The sequence below is a fragment of the Xiphias gladius genome, chromosome 2 (assembly GCF_016859285.1).
Source record: "Xiphias gladius isolate SHS-SW01 ecotype Sanya breed wild chromosome 2, ASM1685928v1, whole genome shotgun sequence".
NCBI lineage: Eukaryota > Metazoa > Chordata > Actinopteri > Istiophoriformes > Xiphiidae > Xiphias > Xiphias gladius.
This window is the reverse complement of record NC_053401.1, coordinates 3,390,917-3,408,980: the sequence shown is the minus strand read 5'-3', so window position 1 is coordinate 3,408,980 and position 18,064 is coordinate 3,390,917. Positions and strand designations below refer to the sequence as shown.

The 18,064-nt window shown below is 43.0% G+C and overlaps 1 long non-coding RNA gene across 1 annotated transcript in view; it reads left to right on the top strand.

Moving 5' to 3' along the window:
* LOC120802114 overlaps window positions 1-12,432 on the top strand; it is a 230,059-nt gene extending 217,627 nt beyond the window's left edge. The window contains exon 4 of the long non-coding RNA XR_005709189.1: window positions 12,322-12,432. This is a non-coding gene — a long non-coding RNA (uncharacterized LOC120802114). The remainder of the gene's footprint in view (window positions 1-12,321) is intronic.
* Window positions 12,433-18,064: the final 5,632 nt, after the last annotated feature.

The window sequence follows — 18,064 nt, the reverse complement described above, 5'->3', positions numbered from 1 at the left end:
CAAGATGTGTTGATTTGTTTTTGTAGACCTTTTTTATTTGGTCGTATTATTTTTTTTTATTTGTCCCTCATTCACACCGTCTGGGGGTAGAATTTCCAGTGTGTTTGTGATTTGTGTGTGTGTGTGTGCATAAGTGAGTGGTGGTGGTGAGCGAAACCATGTAGAAAAACAGGACGAAAGTAAAATATTTATGTCTGAAGTTCACATTAAGGGGGAGAGAAGTTAAACCAGCGGGAACTGAAATCCCCCCTTCATGTGAATTATGAGCATGTGAGAGCTGCCTCTGCACACTGAGTTTCACTAGGCCTAACGTAACTCATCTCCTCAAGCTAGGTTGGGAGCGACGAGTTTGTGACTTTTGCGCTGGGCTGAAGAAGGTGTTTATATCAACGCGCGCGAGGGCTCGGCGGCGGCAGGGAGACGGGCAGAGCCCGTTTAGTGAGTGTTATGTGTAAGGGTGGACCTTGATTGGCGGTCGTTTGTGAATGATGGTGCATAATGTAGTGCATCCCCTCCGATTGCAGTGACCGGCTCAATAAAACATGAGGCCTCCAGTCAGGTGATGAAATATTAAAAGTAGGCAGCGGGGATATGGGAGCTGTTTCTCCCGAGGGATTGCCTTGGACGCGGGGGTGTGTACATGCCTACCCGTGTGTGTGTGTGCGCATGATTAGGACACTTGTCCGGGTTAAACCGAAAACTGACATCAAAGTCCGTCGCTGGCTGAAGTGTGGAATGATGCGAAGTAGCATAAAGTAGGAAAAGTATCAGTTGTAGTGTCTTAATGGAACATGTTGGGCTTTCCTATAGAGTCTGCTACTATGAATGTGACCACTGTCGTGTCTTGGTGCAGTCACTAACACTGAATGAGCAGCTGGATTGAGACGATGCATCTTCCTCTCGCTATCTTGTCAAAGACGCCTCCTAAACGGCCGCAGATAGCACGAACAGGAGACATCTCGGCGTATTGTCGCATCGCTCCCCGTTTCCTTTTGTTGCTGTGCCAAAAAAAAAAATTTTAAATGCTTAAAAAAAAAAAAAAAAACCAGGAGGGCGAAATGCAAAGCGGGGGAACTCATTTGCCGTCGCAGTTGCATTGTCTGCCGCGCCGGTGAATGGAGAGGGGAAGCTGAAGAATGGTTTCTGTTCAGGGAGTTTTTCCACATTCCACTGCTTGTCAGAGCCGATACCTCGCTGCCTCTAATAGGGGCACAGGAGAGGACAGGCAGCATCTGCTGTCAAAAACCAAATTATCTTCTGTCAACAAAGCAGGAGGGAGAACCGGCGCCTCAGCCGGCCCTGTGGTCACCCGTAGATGTGCACAGATACTCATACATTTTAGGGTTTGTCCATTAGAGGTCACTTAAGGGAAGCTTTATTGACTTATGGCGATTTTGTGTTCAGACGCAGCTCAGTTGGAACCGATTGTTGCATTAGGAAGAATACATCATCAGCTGGTGTTGTGCCTGACAGTTTCGTGATGGAGGGGACAGTCTGGAGCTGTCGAGCCACAGAAGCTCCCCGTCTCCCGAGAGGGAAATTATGTCCTTGTGTAGGCGGAACAGAATCACCACAAGTCAACATATGGCACCTTGAATCAAATTAGCCTGGGAGCTGATACCACATTTCAACATGTTGCTCTGAGCTTAAACGAAGGAACGCCAACTGTAATAAACAGGTCAGTCATATAAGATCCGAGAGCTAAACGGAGCCACAGTTTAGCTACTGACCTGACAGCTTGTCTGGACTTTTCAGAAGATGCAGCCATCTGCGCAGTCCCAAGTACGGCGGTTATGTTGGATGACAATTATTCAAAACCACATGTGTTTGATTGTAGGAGTAACTGAATTAAAATTTAGATCTCAGTTCAAGTTTTTTGTGTGTGATTTGAATCATGTTGACCGAGCCCTGCTGAGGCCTCTCCAGTGCTCGGGACAGATCGGAATCATCCTGTAGTCACAAAGATAAGTTCGACCAACCCCAGCAGGTAAAAAACATTCATTGAACATATATTATGTGCAAGTACTGTGCTACTTATTAAGAATCTAAACCAAAAGTTACTTCTAACCAGCTATGGGCTGTTATGTAGCTCAGACATCTTACTTTCTCAGGTGTTTCTCATGCCGCACGGAAAGTCTTGAATTGGATGTGTGCTAGTATCTCACTTGTAGCTGTGAGATAAATATAGAGAGGCCAAAGTTCCGGGTATTTAGAAATATTGTGTATTTATATATTTCTGTCTGTCTAATTATCCATATATATGTGTGTGTGTGCATTTTGAAAGTATACTCCATTGTTTGTATCACATGATAAAAAATTTACCCTAACATCCAATTACCGTCAGAACAGAAAGTGTGTTACATGACCATGTGTTTTCTGAAGCACTTATTTAATAGAAATATCAGCATAGCACTGTACATTATAATTTCAGATACACACACACACACACACACACACCTTCTCATCTCCCTGGGCCGTACAGTTTGTTTTCACGAGTATCCAGCCCCTGGTCCGTCTCTATCTGTAAGTGCACGTGTCACTTCATTCCTGGGCTGCATCTATTTTTCATGGAGGTAAATTGCATGGCGCCGTTGTGTGTTGAACTCTGCCTCTGTAATCCACAGAGATGACCTCTAATAATGCAGGCCCTCCACCCCTCGAACACATCAACAGCTCTGAACCTCAACATCAACACCGCCTCCATCATTTCAAATATCTGTTGATTTCTACACTCGGTGCTCTTAGTTTTAGGTTTTTATTTTCCTCTCAGTTACATCTGGTTCCTGGTTTCTTTCCATTTCTCTCCCTTCTTCTTTCTTTTCCGTTGGGTTTCGTTCCCTTCCCATTTTTTGTTTCTTTTATTTTTAAATCTTTGTCTGTTGTTTTTCCATTTAGTTTCCCCTGCCTTCTTTTCCCCCCTATCTTTTGATTTTCCTGTACCTTTTCTTCCCTTTCCTTTCTACTTTCCCTTCCTGTCCGCTTACCTTTTTTCCCCCCTAAAACTATTCCCTTCCCTTTTTTTGTTTCTCTTTCAACTTCCTTCCATTTTCCTCCATTTCAGTTAAATTTCCATTTTCCTTTCTCTGGCACTCCCTCAGATTTGTGTTTCTCCCCAAACTGAATATTACACACACACACACACACACAGTACAGCCAGCTTTACCGTAGCATATTGTATCTACAGTATGTGTGTTACAGACGTTGTGGACTGTTTGATCTGATGGCTACTAAGGCTGAAGACAATAAACAGTTGCTTTGTTAGCCTGCGGCTCCATACAGCACCCTCACACTCCTTTACACTGTAGAGGAGGAACTGTCTGGCCTCAGGTGCATCATCCCATTACTCTGTGTGTGTGTGTGTGTGTGTTTGTGTTTGACTGTACTGTGTGTGTTCATCATTTTGAAGGCCAACAATGTGCTTGGAAAAGAAGTTGCTCAAAATGTGCCCGTTGTTGCGGAGCTGCTTCCCGTTTCAACTTTGATCCACACTCCCTGTTGTAGTTGTTTCTGGCCGCACTTTAGCATTGTGTTTAAATATCATACACAACAGTTTGGTTATATTCAACAAGTTACTACTTCACACGCAGTGGCACAGCTAATTGGAGCAACTGTGTCTCGGGAGTGTTGACACATCCCTACGACTCGACAGTGAAGCTACCATGAGTAAAATGTTACCATAAGCAATAGCTACAGTTGTTGAAGCTACAAAAATATGACCCAGATTGTTAAAACAAAAAAACAAACAAAAAAAGAACTTTTGTCAGGGGAAGCACGTCATGTGGGGAAGTGGATTATACAGTATTCAAAACCTTCTTAAGTCCATGTTTGAAATTAGGCTGCTCTGAGTGCTTCTCCTTGACGTAAAGAAAAAAAACCATCAAATTCTAGATGATGTGTATCACAAAAGTAAGCGCACAAGAACGTCACCGCCTGGACACAGCTGCTGCTTCTGGATTAAAATAGCCTCACATTGGTCAAAGGCTTATGGTATCTTGTCATTTCTATTTTATTAAGATGTATATGTAAAAGTGTGTACAGTATTAAAAATTGAACTGTAAAATACTACCTGTATGGCTGTCCCTAAAATGGAAACAACCAAGTGAAACTTTTTAAATACAGCACCTCATTATAATATGTTCAGGATGAAGCTAAACTCAAAGATGTCTTGTTTCAAGCGCATGCCCCTGGGTAAGAGTCAGCTAAATGCAAATGATATATAAATGGAAAAGTTGTGCAATATCACAAGAGACAGAAATGATGCAAATCAGCACCAGAAAAAGATAAATAAGGGCGGAAGAGAAGGGGGCAGTTAGATCGCTGCTCCGTCCAACAGATAATCAGGATTGGGAATGGGGATCTTTAATGGCTGTCAATTAAAAACTAATTAGGGGTTGTAAGCTCAGCTAGATTGGCTATCAGTCCATTTATCATCACACAGCTGTCTCAAATACACACACACACTCTCTCGCGGACAAACACACACATACACTCATTATCATAGAAACATTGTTCAATTTTTTTTTATTTCTTTTTCCCCCCAGTTCTGCCTCTGTTTCTGCCCTTCTAGCATTTGTGCACACGGAGAGCAGCGAACACACCCATGCACAAACTCACTTGCAGACTCGAGCGCGCGCACACACACACACACACACACACCAATGCAGACAGTAAATACATATGGAGCTCATTCAGCACCAAACCACCTGTAATAGACACATTCTCTCCTCAATCTCTTTCATTTACCAGGGCAGAATTGCCTCTGAATTGATGGCAAATAGTGGAATTTGACCCAAATGTATTTCTATAAATGGCTGTGAACAGATAGACAAATGAAAACACATGACCCGATGAAATTGCAGAAATTCAAATTCAGTGAACGACTTGTACCATGACAACCAATTAGCCACAAATGGATGCATATATCTCCAGGGGCAGCAGCGTGTACGCGGGGGTCTGGTGACCTTGCATCTCGGGCCCCGAATAATGTACTCAGACTCTTGTTGGTTCAAAACAGAAACCTTTCATTTACTCTTCAGTGTATAGAGGTTCAACCAGAAATTTCACGTCATCGGCCTTTAAAGGAGGGAGCCGGCATTTTAGGAAAAATAAGCTCATTTGCTTTTAGAGAGTGAGATGAGGGGAATAATATCGTGCCATGTCTGTGCATCATGTAAGGAGCTGGAGTGTGTTTTGCCTGGCTTAGCATAAATACTGGACCTGTCTCCAGTCAGCTAATGACTGAAAATGCCTACCAACGCCTCTGAAGCTCACTAATTAACACAGTGTAATTAATTTACAGAATTGTAAAAATGACTGCCTTTTTGGCAGAGAACAGTCGGGCTAAGTGACTCCGTGCAGCCCGATGTCCCAGTGAGGTTGCCAGGTTTGGTACCGTCACACCTGGACAGAGACCAAACTCTGTGCTCACCGACGGTATCTGGCAACCCGCGCTGTATCTGGAGATAGTGCACAAGGGTGCATTTCTCTTTATGCACGGGACCCAACGTAGGGCTGCCGCCTCAAAATCGATTTGGTCTTTAAATGACGGAGCCACGAGGCCCACTAGGATGGAAGTAGAGAGAGGTGATGAAAAACAGCTCGGCGCCGGATATCGTTCTTTTTCGGCCGCTCCGATACTTTCATCTCCGGTGTATGACTGACGGTGCTGTCAGCAGCCCGGCATGAGAGGCCGGGGCTAGGATTTCATAACTGAGATGTGACCAAGGCGCCTAATTTTACTTTCTCTGACTGCGTGGATGATGTTTTCAGACCCAAGATGATAAACAAAGAGACTAAAACGTGAGTTTTCAGGTATAACATCAGGGACAGCTTCAGTACGTGTTATTAGATGGTGGTCCTCTATGCTTGCCCTTCATTTTCAGTTTTTAAACCAAGTTAGACCAAACATATTCTGACTCCTGCTCTGTACTAAATGCACGGACATGAGATTGATATATTATCCAGAATTGCCAAACTCTCCCTGTGAAGCAAGCCTTTGTAACTTTGCTAAACAGCTGCCGCTTTGGCCACAAGTGCTACTGGCAAATGAATAACGGCAAATTGATTTTCCCACATTTTACAAGATTCTCTTGACTCAGTCCCTTTAATGACATCATCGGGTGAAATGAAGAAGCATAAAGTCAAAAACTTTCCGATAGCTAAGTTGGGCTGTGACGAACGCCAGTGTTTATAACCAAGGTTATCTGTACTTGACCTTCCATGTTGAGTGGTATTTGAGAACAAACTTGTCTGTTTGTGACGTACGGTGTGTTTACTTCTTGTTCGGCTCTTGTGAGAAAATGAAATTTTTGTCCGTGACATGCAAAAACACTGTGCAGCAGTCCCACAAGCAGAAAATACTCCTGAAGTCAGCAAACTGGCTCAGTGAAGTGAGTTACACAGAAGTATGTAGGTAAAGGTATCTAATATTAGCAAACATTAGCTACTGGTTGTACCCTTTAGTTTTAAATCAAATGATTTACTTTTAGCATGTTTTATTTTAAAGGGGCAACTGGCAGCTATGCGTTTTAGGAGACCCATATGGCTGTACTTGATACCAGTTTTAAATTTTGAAGACATCCCAGAATATGTGTGTTGTGTTTTCAGTGATGTAACATGTTGCTCATAATCCGCTTGGGGTGGAGGAGGTTAAGATGTTCAGCAACTGCCCCAGTCAAACTTTCTCTAAACAGAGCTGACCCACTTCTGTGTAGGAGTTCTGTGTTTAAGGGGCAAATTGGAAATAAATCACATTTTTTTGGAGGCTGTAAACATGGTTATATGGCTGAAAAAGCGTCGATCCTGAACTTAATTTCAACATTCTTTTTAATGTTGATCACTGTATTAGCTTCAAGGTACAGAAGACTATTGATGTGCTGCTCTGTCGACCCAAACTTTTCGCCACGTTGCCCTTAATGTTGCACCTCAATCAGCAGAGTCAAGGCAAGTGTTCGACTTTTGACAGCATCAGCTGCTTTGTGAACAGAAAATTGCTTTCATTCTAAAGTACACATGGTTGAGCCTTTATCAGAGACACATCTCACCCCAAAACATATTTTTGCTTCTTTCAAAATTGTGGACAAAGTGAAAACAGTTTCCACACTCCTCTAGCAGGGTTGAGGTCCACTGGTACCCTATCAAATCCAAATCCACGATCAGATTTTTTGGTAACTGAGTGCAAATTCGTTTGAATCCCTTAACAAATCTGGTCAAGTAGTTTTTTAGGGGGAAGGTTTTTCTGCGTTTGTTTTATTGCATTTATTTTGTACATTCGCCTTTACAAAGAACAGAGTGAGAGCAATAAGATAAGTTGTTTGATAAGAGAAGTTAGTCTCAATTAATTGGCATTCTACCAACTTGGAACCACATCCAAAATGGAAAGAATATCAGAATCCAACGCTTGTCTTCAGTTTGCCTGACAAGACAAAGATAAAAGCTTAAAAAAATAAAAGGAAAATGATGTTACAGTTCTGGACACCCTGATTGACTGACAAGAGCTTCTGGCTTTTGTTTTGCGTTGATCCATCATAAACATTCAGTGTTTCAGTGTCTGGGACACGGACTTTTTTTCGGTGTCACAATGCCAGATGGGTATCACATGAATCTCCTACATGCCACAGTACAGCCTCCGATGAAGACTGAACCCAACAGGCAGTACCCTGTGAAATGTATATGTATTTAACAAGACATTTAGTTCCAGATGAATTAAGTTTGTATTAACAAAACTGCCTTCTTATCACGGAAGGGTAATCTAAGACAATTTCCAAAGAGTTTAGAGAAATAAGTGAAATCTCATCCGTTTATTCAGAATACAAAGTAAGAGCACAATACTTGACTAAATTAGTTCTGATGTCAGTGATGGATCAGGACAACATGGCTGCTTATCATCTCAGTAAAGGAACAAGATAAGTAATCAGAGGCAATTAGCATTATCCCAAAAGTGAGAAAATTAGAACTTTTACCGCTTCTGAGTCTGTATGTTCTTTTTAATGACACTCGTAAACCTGCCAGGCTTTTTTAGGGGTTTGAAGAAATATATATAAACAAAAAGGAATGCACTCTTTGGAACTATTTTCAAAGGCTTTGCCCACAAGACTAAAATTGTGACCTAATTATATGAAATTCTACAAATAACATATACTTTGAGCTCCGTTTGACAGTGCATTATTTTGGCAGTTAGGGTGCGTGAAACCGATGTAGGCCACTGAACTGTTTTGTACTAACTGGAAATGATGCAACATTGCCTTAGAGGAAGCCAGCTGAGCTACAAAATTGGGACACTACTGCCAATTTCCAATTTGAATCTTCAAAATGTAGCAGATGAAAAATGCTTTTCCGAGGACTTAATAGTTTGTTTTTGTTTTCTGAGTTGTTGCCAAAATTGGCATCACTTTTTACAGTCATGAGTAGCTCCTACGTTTTAAGAAACATAGTTACACACACACTTTTGACTTAGCGAAAGATGAATCTGGATTGGTTCATACTCACTCTCCACTGCATATTTGTGCTCCCCATACTGCCACGCATATTTCCCATGCTGAGGGCATGGATTCCAGCGCACTTTTTGGTGGTGTGGCTGTTCACCAATTTGACTTCGTCATGACCACTGTTAATTCAATCACTAAGTTGCTGTCTATAAAATGTTCCTTCACTGCTCCACTTCTTGTTTTCATCAGAGCCAGATGAGCCAGTTTCAGGTCTAGTCAAATGTTCTCAGCTGCTGCAGGTCAAATCCATCTAGCTTTTCAATCCAGATCTAAAGGTACTGTCAAATTACATTTTCATTCAATGAATATTCCCTCTGTCTCCGATTCATTTGAAGTGAAGCTAATGACCGATGAATTTGAGTATGCATTTCCCGTTTCTATGCAGTCTCCCACCTGGTTTGGAGTTGGGCACCGGGACAGTCAGAGGTCGTACTTCACTTTCCTTTAAATCTGACCTCCAAATCTCAGGGTGCATGGTTGACAGTCCAGACCACTGTTTGAATCCTGCTCAGACACAAAAACTACGTGGTAGTAGTTTTTGTGTCTGAACCTATCCAAACTTGACATATAGCATTGACAGTTTAGAAGACAGTCATGAAAGTCAATGCTGTAGCAGTCATTTGTAACAATTTTGGAAGGCACTGACAAACAATCTCAGCCTAGGGCCAGATCAGACAACAGTCACGAAAAAGCAATGACAAATGTCTGATTTTGTTGTTTAGTTTTCAGGACTTTTTGATTATTTGTCAGATTTTGGGCAAAGTGTCCAATGCGCAACTCTTCAGATGTATGTGTTGTTGTTCAAGGCAGTGTTACTGACTTGCTCATTCAATGGCAGGGGAAACTGTGGGGCACCTTGCCCCCTCTAAATTGCTTATTTTCAATGATACCGCACTTTGTCATCTACCTTGTCAACGTTTGTCACTATGGGTTTGCGCATTCCTGTGTGTGTATGTGAGTGGTGTCTAGACAGGAGAAGCCTAATCTATTTTCCATGTTCCCATCCGGTCCTGTTGGAGCCTTTGAATGGCAGATAAACAGAGCAGGGCTAAGGCTGAGGCTTCATCAAGAGGATTAATTCTGCGAGTCTTATCTCCAGAGGAGCCCCTCTGCTTCCTCTTTCTCTTTCGCTTCCCCAAAGGCATCGAGGGCTCTCACCGTGCACTACAGAGTTCACTCCCAGTTCACACACTTTACTGTACAAGCCACTGCCATAAGCTCAAAATCACACAACGCACATTGTGATTCATGTGGTGTACGGTGGTTCCACGAGAGTTGACATTGCATGTGGATGTGGTCATACCGCAGATACAGATCCAATCCATTCACAAGTTTTTTTTTTCCAGAGTGGATTAGTGTCAGACGGAATAAACACAGAAAACGAATGCAACCATAATAATTATGAAAAAGACTGAAAATTGAGCAAATATGATGAAGTAAGACAAAAATCAAATACCAGTATTAAAATATCTCATGTCTGTCGATGATGTCTTTGTTATGCAGGGAGGCTGCCAGAGAGAGTGTGATTGTCACAGTGTGTCTAAGAGCACAATATTTCAATATGGAAGACAACTACAGATTAAATGTGCATTATAATCATTTTTATAAGACTGACGCTCAGCAATGTGGTGATAGAAATGAGGACAAAGAAGAACTTATTCAGCCATAGTTGTAGGGAAATGAGTCAAAGCAGTTGGTTTGTGGACAATTGTGGTTTGAGTTTAGGATGATGTATGCAGTGAATATTTGATTTATTAACTCTTTAAAATAAAGGCTCACCATTGAGCCTATATATTAGTTTAAGTCAGCCTTTTGCCTTTTAATGAAGCGAAAACCACATGCGTACACTGTGCATTTACATAAACTGATACCAATTGAGAGTTTTGATGGAATGCTGAATTTTGGTGTTGTTGATGATTAAGCAGGTGGTAGTTTTGTCTTAGTAATGTGTGTAATCAGTGGCAGAGTGGACTGGAGTGGATACACTGAGAGGAAAGGCACAGACAACTGTGATTTCCACAAACAGTCACCACAACCGAACAGTAATATCAGCTCTAGTTCCTTGTCTTTTTCTTCACTGTCATTGAGATTATCATCACCACCATCATCATCATCATGGTCATCATTATTCATTGTAATTGATAGTCAATAGGCGAGACCCAGCCCCTCCACGTCACAGACCATGGTACTCTGCCAGTAAATGGTGGATTGTTCAGTGCAGGTGGAGAGTGAGTTGCTGCTTCAAGAAGTATATTCAGGTCGCGTTCACAAGCGAGAGTAAGATGGAGCGCAGGATAGACAGGTGGACTGGTGCAACATAAGCAATAATGAGACTGGACTGTTGTGAAGAAGAGGAAGCTGTGCCTGAAGGCGAGATCTAGATGAGTCGATCTGTGCTCCAACTCTCATCTGTGGCTGTAAGCTTTGGATAATGACCGAAACAACGAAATTGTGGATATAAGCAACCAGCTTGGCCCACCTGACGAGAGAGGGTGAGACATCCTGTAGGAGCTCGGAGTAGAACCACTCCCACCACCTGAATGCCCCCATTTAGGGGTTTTCCAGGCATGTCCAACTAAGACAAAACCTAAAAATGGATGGATGGATAGAAGGAAAGCTGGATCAATAGCCTTAATCAGTCTTATTATTATCATCATTATAATCATTATCATCATGATTGTCGCCATTTGTGTACATTGTCTTAATCATAGTCCTCTTCTCGTCCTCTTCCAGACTTTTCTCTGATTTGTATTTTTTAAGCTTTCCTTTGTCTTCCCTTCTTTCTGCAAAAGGAGCCAATTGGTCACTTCTATGAAAACTGGAATGCAGCTTTGCGATCCCTTGATTGATCCATTGATAGAGGTCGGTCTAAATGAGCGGTTAGACCAGATTTCAACAGGGGAGATGTGAAAAGGCTGAAAGGTTGTGAGTGTAAATTACAACCGCAGAGGCTAGCTAGGCTAATGGCTAATGGCAGCAGTCCATAATTGATATTTCCTGAACGAAAGGTCAATCCCAACCTTTCTCTCAAAATGGCTACACATTGGAGAGCCTCAAGAGTCAAAGCTCAGTTAGACTGAACTGACATGAGACAGGATGGGGTCAATTTCCTGCCAGAATCAAATACACTTCGTTCCTCATAGAAATGAATGTAACATTAACATAGCAAGAACACAGACAGGAAGTGGGCCATATATCCTAACACTTTCTCGAATCAAAGCTGCTCGATGGGTAGACAAGTTCTTTAGTTTTTAAACACAACGCATTAAATCCCAGATATTGGCCAAGCCTTTTCTAACCTCTATCATTCAGTAGGTTGGGTGGGCTGTGTAAGTGTGTGTGTGTGTGTGTGTGTGTGTGTGTGTGTGGGGGTGTGTGGGTGTGAGCCTGTGTGTGTGCCTCGTAGCCGCGAGGCAGCAGCTGACGATAATCTCTCGGAGGGGTCGATGTCGTGGTTGTCGCAGCGATCTTCCTGGGGCTGATGTTGGCTGACGGCTGGTGTCACCATTGCTTTCCATCACTGGTCCTCTGATGGCTCTCATTTCATTTTGTGTGAGAGTATGTGTGTCTGAACGTGTTTCTACATATGTTGTGGAGTGGTTCGAATTGGTGTGTGTTTGAACTCCTGTCTCCAAATTTAAAATTACAGAAACCTAAGGAAGGTATCATTAATATTTTCTTCTATTTTCCTTTTATTTTGTATCTTATCTAACTTAGGGGATGTTGTCGTTTTCTTTTTTCTCCTAACAAGCCGTTAGTTTCAGCTGCAGGAGAATTTCTCCACGAGGATCGATAAACGTTCAATTTATCCTACATGTTTTTAATTATTTTTTAGGACACAAAGCTCAAGCAAACACTCCACACACCATGACCATCCACTCCAGTCGACATCGGCAGCCAGCTCTCTGAGTTCACACCACCAAGCGACAACAGCAGCGCTCATATTTACTTCTGCTCAGTGTAAAATAGCAGCTTGTCCAGCTTCTACAATGAATGAATGAATAATAAACAAGTTCATGAGTGCAATTTATTTTCTATGATGAGTTTTCTGATTAAATTAGACAAGTTTGTTTCGCTCTCAGCGGGTTCATCTGCTTGCTTGCTTGCTTGTGTGTGAATGTTTCTCTGTGTGTGTGTGTGTGTGTGTGTGTGTGTGTGTGTGTGTGTGTCTTTGTGTGTACATGCCTCCCCGCCTGCCGATTTGACTTGCCTGCAGATGGCAATGTGTTACATTTCTATAACAGTCTCTCTCTCTGTCAAGCACAAGGGCTGCTGCTTCTCCTGCTGCGGCTCGGGCTGCTATGCAACTCTGCTTAAAGTCGTCACTGCTGAATGGACTGAGGGAGGGAAAAATGAATACGTACTTTGCATTTCAATGACCCAACTTTTTTCTCATTCCCTAACGTCATTTTAACCCCTCTGAATCCTCGGGGTCAAGACAGAATGAAAGTGAAATTGAAAGAATATCTGCCACTTGTAACATATTGTGATAGCGCCTTGTTAAAAGCGACAAGCCATAATGCGAGGAAGAAGACTCAATAAACATCGCTGTCATCCTCTGCGGCTGACTTTCTCTCTCGCCTTAACTCAACCCGAGTTATGTCTCAAAGCTGAAAATTTGAGTCTAATTCCGAAGCTGTGAGTGTTATCCAGGTTGCCAGCGTCTACACTGATCTGCCATCTCTCAGCAGAGCTCGTGCGATGCTGCATTTTCTCTGCAGAGAGGGGAAGAAAGGCAGAGAGGTAGGAAAATGCTGATGGAGAGAGACAGAGACAGAGGGACCATATGGAGGTTCATGGTTTTAGATTTCTCCCACAAATGCTTTTCTCAAACTGACTCATGTTGTTTTCATACTCCTGACAGTAGTAAACAGCTGGTGTGTGTGTGTGTGTGTGTGTGTGTGTTTGGGGGGGGGGTAGGTAGTCTGGATTCCTTTCTGCGGCGGGCTCGTGTACGTGAGCATGGGCATTTCGCTCGGGCTTTGGGTACCTGTGCCCATGTGTATGCGTGCGCGAGCGTGGGTGTGTCAAATATGAATGCATTCCGCCGCTCTGTTTACAGGCTGTGCAGCGTGAGAAGTGTGTGTAAGAGCCAACGCTACACATACAGCAGCCATGTCCAATTGAAATAGATTGGAGCCATGGAGGCAGGTTAATTCTGGGTGTGTATGCAGTCCTGTTGTAATCTTCGTACTCCACCGTGCCTCGTCTGGTTTGTTTCTCTTACTTTTTCTACATAATGAGATTGATGGTTTGGCAGAAAATAGAATCACAAAATGAAAGAATGAGCATTTGTCTTCAGCTAGTTTTCCTTTTGGGGCGTTTTTTACAGGTTTTTATCCCCCTGCAACCCTGTCACTAAACCGAGTTCATCTAGTCTTAATTCTGTTGGTGTTGGCAGATAATAGCATTTGAACCAGACCTCAAATCTGTAGCCAGGCAAGTGGCCTTGTGAGGCTGTAATTCTTGTAACCCACCAGAACGCAAATGGTTTGACGGATGAAAAAATGGGGGGAGACAACTTGCCACGGCAAATGTTATTGTTGTTCCTGGGTTTATTCTGTCTACACTAGCTATTTCAGAATATCTTGCATTGCAACTCGTTTTTCTTATTTCATGTCTCCTCACTGCTGAATCCTCAAGTGACCCCTCAATTGATTAGGTCTAAACATTACAAAGGAAGTCTGAGTTCCAGTAATTTTGTTTAAGGGGGAGTAAGGAGGGTGGAATGAGGATTTTTTAATTTTTTTTTTTCGTTTCCTTTAACTGGACAGTTTTCTCCGGGGTGTCACACAACTCAGCCTCCTTTGGAAAAAGCTCATTTCAGGCTCCTGGAGAAGATCAATTGTCGGACCTCAGATTAAGGAGGAGCAATGTGGATGCTGTCCTGGTCAGGGATCAGTGGGTCAGCTCTTTTCTTACTGGGACAGTCATTTTCCCAACCACCGTGTATGTGTTTTGCGGTCTTGGACAATGCCTATGACCGTATCCCTCAGAGTGTCATATTCCTACAGTTATCTTGGAGGGGGGATTTACGCTTGTGCGTTAAGGGACTATGGCAGCTACACATTTATAGCCTCCACTGCCGTAGGCAACGCCCTAGCTAATGTGCTTTTCATCAAAAACGGAACTACACATCTGGGATATGGTGACTAGAAATGCCATGTGCAGTCCACAAGAACTGCAGTTGGTCAGCTTTGGCCTGATTGTGCTAGTGGAGACAGCAAGAATGAAGAAATTATTCAGGCGAAGAAAGTTTCATAGTCTTCTCCTTTGCGATAGTGTGAAAATTTGTCACGGCGGTTGTCTCCTATCCATTAACGAAGCGAGAACAACGTTCCCACCACAGCTCAATATCACAAATAAATGTAAACACAATTATAGTGGGAAAGATACATATAGCCTGATATGGCTGGATCCTGCATCCGTCTAGTGCTGCGGTGGCTTCAACAAGAGGCGAAACCTGATGCTGAACCGTAAATCAAAAACAGATGCTGCTGGTATCTACGACAGGACCGTTGTTAAGCTATTAACTCTCGTATAAATCAAGATTTTCTGCGGGAACCTGGGGACAGGAGCTATTGATGCAACGTCCGGGCTACCTCACTTAGCCCGCTGCAGCCAGGAGCTGGATCCATATGTGTGAATCTATGAATGGATGGACAAATTTGAGATTTGATGTTTGCTTTCAGGATCAGCCCCATATATCCGTTTTATAACGATTTCATGCAACCCTGGCTGCTGCTGAGAGATCTTCAGTTCCTCTGTTTACTGTTATTTAGCTCTGGCAGAATGCAGCAACACCCAGATTGAAATGCACTGCTGATGGGATTTGATGTTTTTTATCTTTCCCTTTGACCGACAGGCCGAAACTAAGCATCTCCCTTTGCTCTCTCTCTCTCGCCGTCCTTCCCTCTCTTCCCTTCTCTCCATCTCTCTACGTCTAGGAAGACAGACATTTCAGGAATAGAAACAGAAACGCGGTTCAAGTGGTGGGATACACACGGCTGATCTTTATTTGTAGTTTCATTTGAGGACATTCTGCAGCAACAGGTAATATCCTCTGGGACAGAAGGGGGAGTTTCTGGGTAGACACACAGAGAGGCAGACAAACTTTGTCCAACCACTCTCATATTTATTTGAAGTTTTGACTTAATTCTATTGAGCGTTAACCTTTGCCTTTGTTAGGTGTATGGCAGTGGACGACTTGGTCACACCTCAAAGGTGTGACCAACGCTGCAGTTACACAGTATGCGTCTTGAGTCCACCTCCTCAACAGGGACACCGCAGAGTGAACTCCACATTATCAATGCATCAGAAAAATCAAGTGGAAATATGCGAATAATGTAAAAACCTCATCATATGAACCATGAAAATCAAAACAGTGAAACATGGAACCATGACAACGAGCATAGAAAAATAAAAATTGTGAAATATATGTAAACAAAAGGCAAAAGTAACAAGAATATACAGATTGAGGTGCTACATGAATAAGGCTTTACTTAATATACAGTACACTGTAGAATACACATTGACTTTAATGCATATTCTCATTGTTATATTACAGGTTTATTATTGATCAAAAAGATTTGAATGGAAAGGCAGCGATGCAGTGGTCCTACAAACACACACACACACACACGACCCACACTTCCATTTGTCTGTTTGCTCAGCTAATGCTGTCAGCATTTGAGCTGCAAGTCCTTTTTTTATGAGTCGTGAGTGATTTAGCCCTGAGAAGCAGAGTGCTCTCTTAGTGGAGTCAGAGCCACTCAGGACTCAGTGGCAGACGAGAGGATGGGACATTCAAGTGTTGCCTGTAAACCTCGTACATCCAAACATTTCTCTGGTTTCATTTTGATTCTCGAAGCGAGAAGCTTTCTTCAAGAACTTCGAAAACCCCCTTGAACTCTAATGGACCACTGCAGGTTTTTGAAAAACCCTCGGTAACGACCAGCCCTCTGCACTTAAAGTGCAAACACTCAGCATGCGGATTCCACGCCGAAAAATTGCAGAATTAGGTTCTTCCCTCTGAATAATCCCTCCAAATTTTTTATTAAAATCGTGGAGGTAGTTTTTGAGAGATCCTGCTAAGGGACAGACAAAAAAACTGCACCGAAAACAGGACCTCCCTGGCGGAGGTAAAAAACAAATGAACAAATGTACATTTTCAGTGCCCACCCAGTGATATCCGTCGCACTCATCAATATATTGTCATCAGAAATTTTATTTTAAAAAGAAAAATCTGGATTTTTCCCTGTTTTTCATTCAACTGATGGACAATTCACACGGATGGAAGTTCAGCTTGTACGGACGAGATTTTGGACCCTAGAGCAGCAAGCCACTTCTTTCAGCAACAGTCAGCTTCCCTCCCTCACTGAAACAGGGCGACAGTATTTACCCATCAGCTAATTGCTCGGAGGTCAGGGGTGACGCACTCTAATGTCTCCACTGTGCCCTTTCTCTCCGACCTCATCTCATGGTCGTTCGGATAATGCTAGACGATCCCACTAGCATTAACTATACACACAAATATGCCCGTCTCTCCACACACACACACACACACTCAGAAAGATACGGGAAACAAATGCATGCAGGCAGGCAGTTACGTACAGACACACAAATGGCCGACTTACATTCTGTTGTGCGCCTGGCCAGCTCACGCCATATGAAACGTTCCCACGTACACCTTCACATACGCCCACGCACACTGCGCGCAGTGAACGCGTCCTCTTCATACATGCATGATAGGGAGATAAAGCTGAAAGGTCAGTTCCATTAAACGGTCACCTTTTAATGCCACAGTGCCTGGAAAGAGCAACTGCGACGTCCCCCTTCTTGGGCATCACATCCCGGTGTAATCACCCCGCAGCAGTCCATCCCACAGGCCCAAGAGCCTATACTCACTGGCAAAATTGTCCTTTCGCTTCTCAAAGGTCGACTGATGCAACTTTGTGCTGTTTATTAAATATTTGCTCCGCAGCCGTTTGACCTCTCAGAATTATCCCAGTTAACAAAAGGAGCAGCCTAGGTCTGTGTCCCAGTGGGGCGAAAAGATTTTACCCAAAGTTCCAGAAAATTGGCAAAAGAAAATGCTAATTTCTGCTCGTTTATTGATGTTCAGAAAGAAACTTCAAAACATTGTGCAAGAACTCCAAGAACACTGGCTGCTGTTGTCTAGTCCAGAGGCCGTTGTCACGGTTGCCCACCGTCGCTATGTCGATAAAGCCTATTTTAATACCATATCCTGGCAGCTCGTCTGTTGTTGTGGATGATTGGCTGGCCCCCTGAATGGCCCTGATTGGCTGATGTCAGACTGAATTTTCTGAAGCTAATCCCTCTCAAACACACAGACCGATACACGTTTTTTCAGACACACCCACACAGATTCACACAGACAGACACACTGGCATCGCACACAAAAAAACGCAAACACAGGTGTTTTCTCTGTATGCCCGCCACATTGTCTGAATGTTAATTACATGCAGAAGGCATCTGGGCCCGTCCATTGCTAATCCTCTTTTAATTATATGTGTCCTCACAATGACACAAGGTTTACAATGGTGATTACAGCCGTA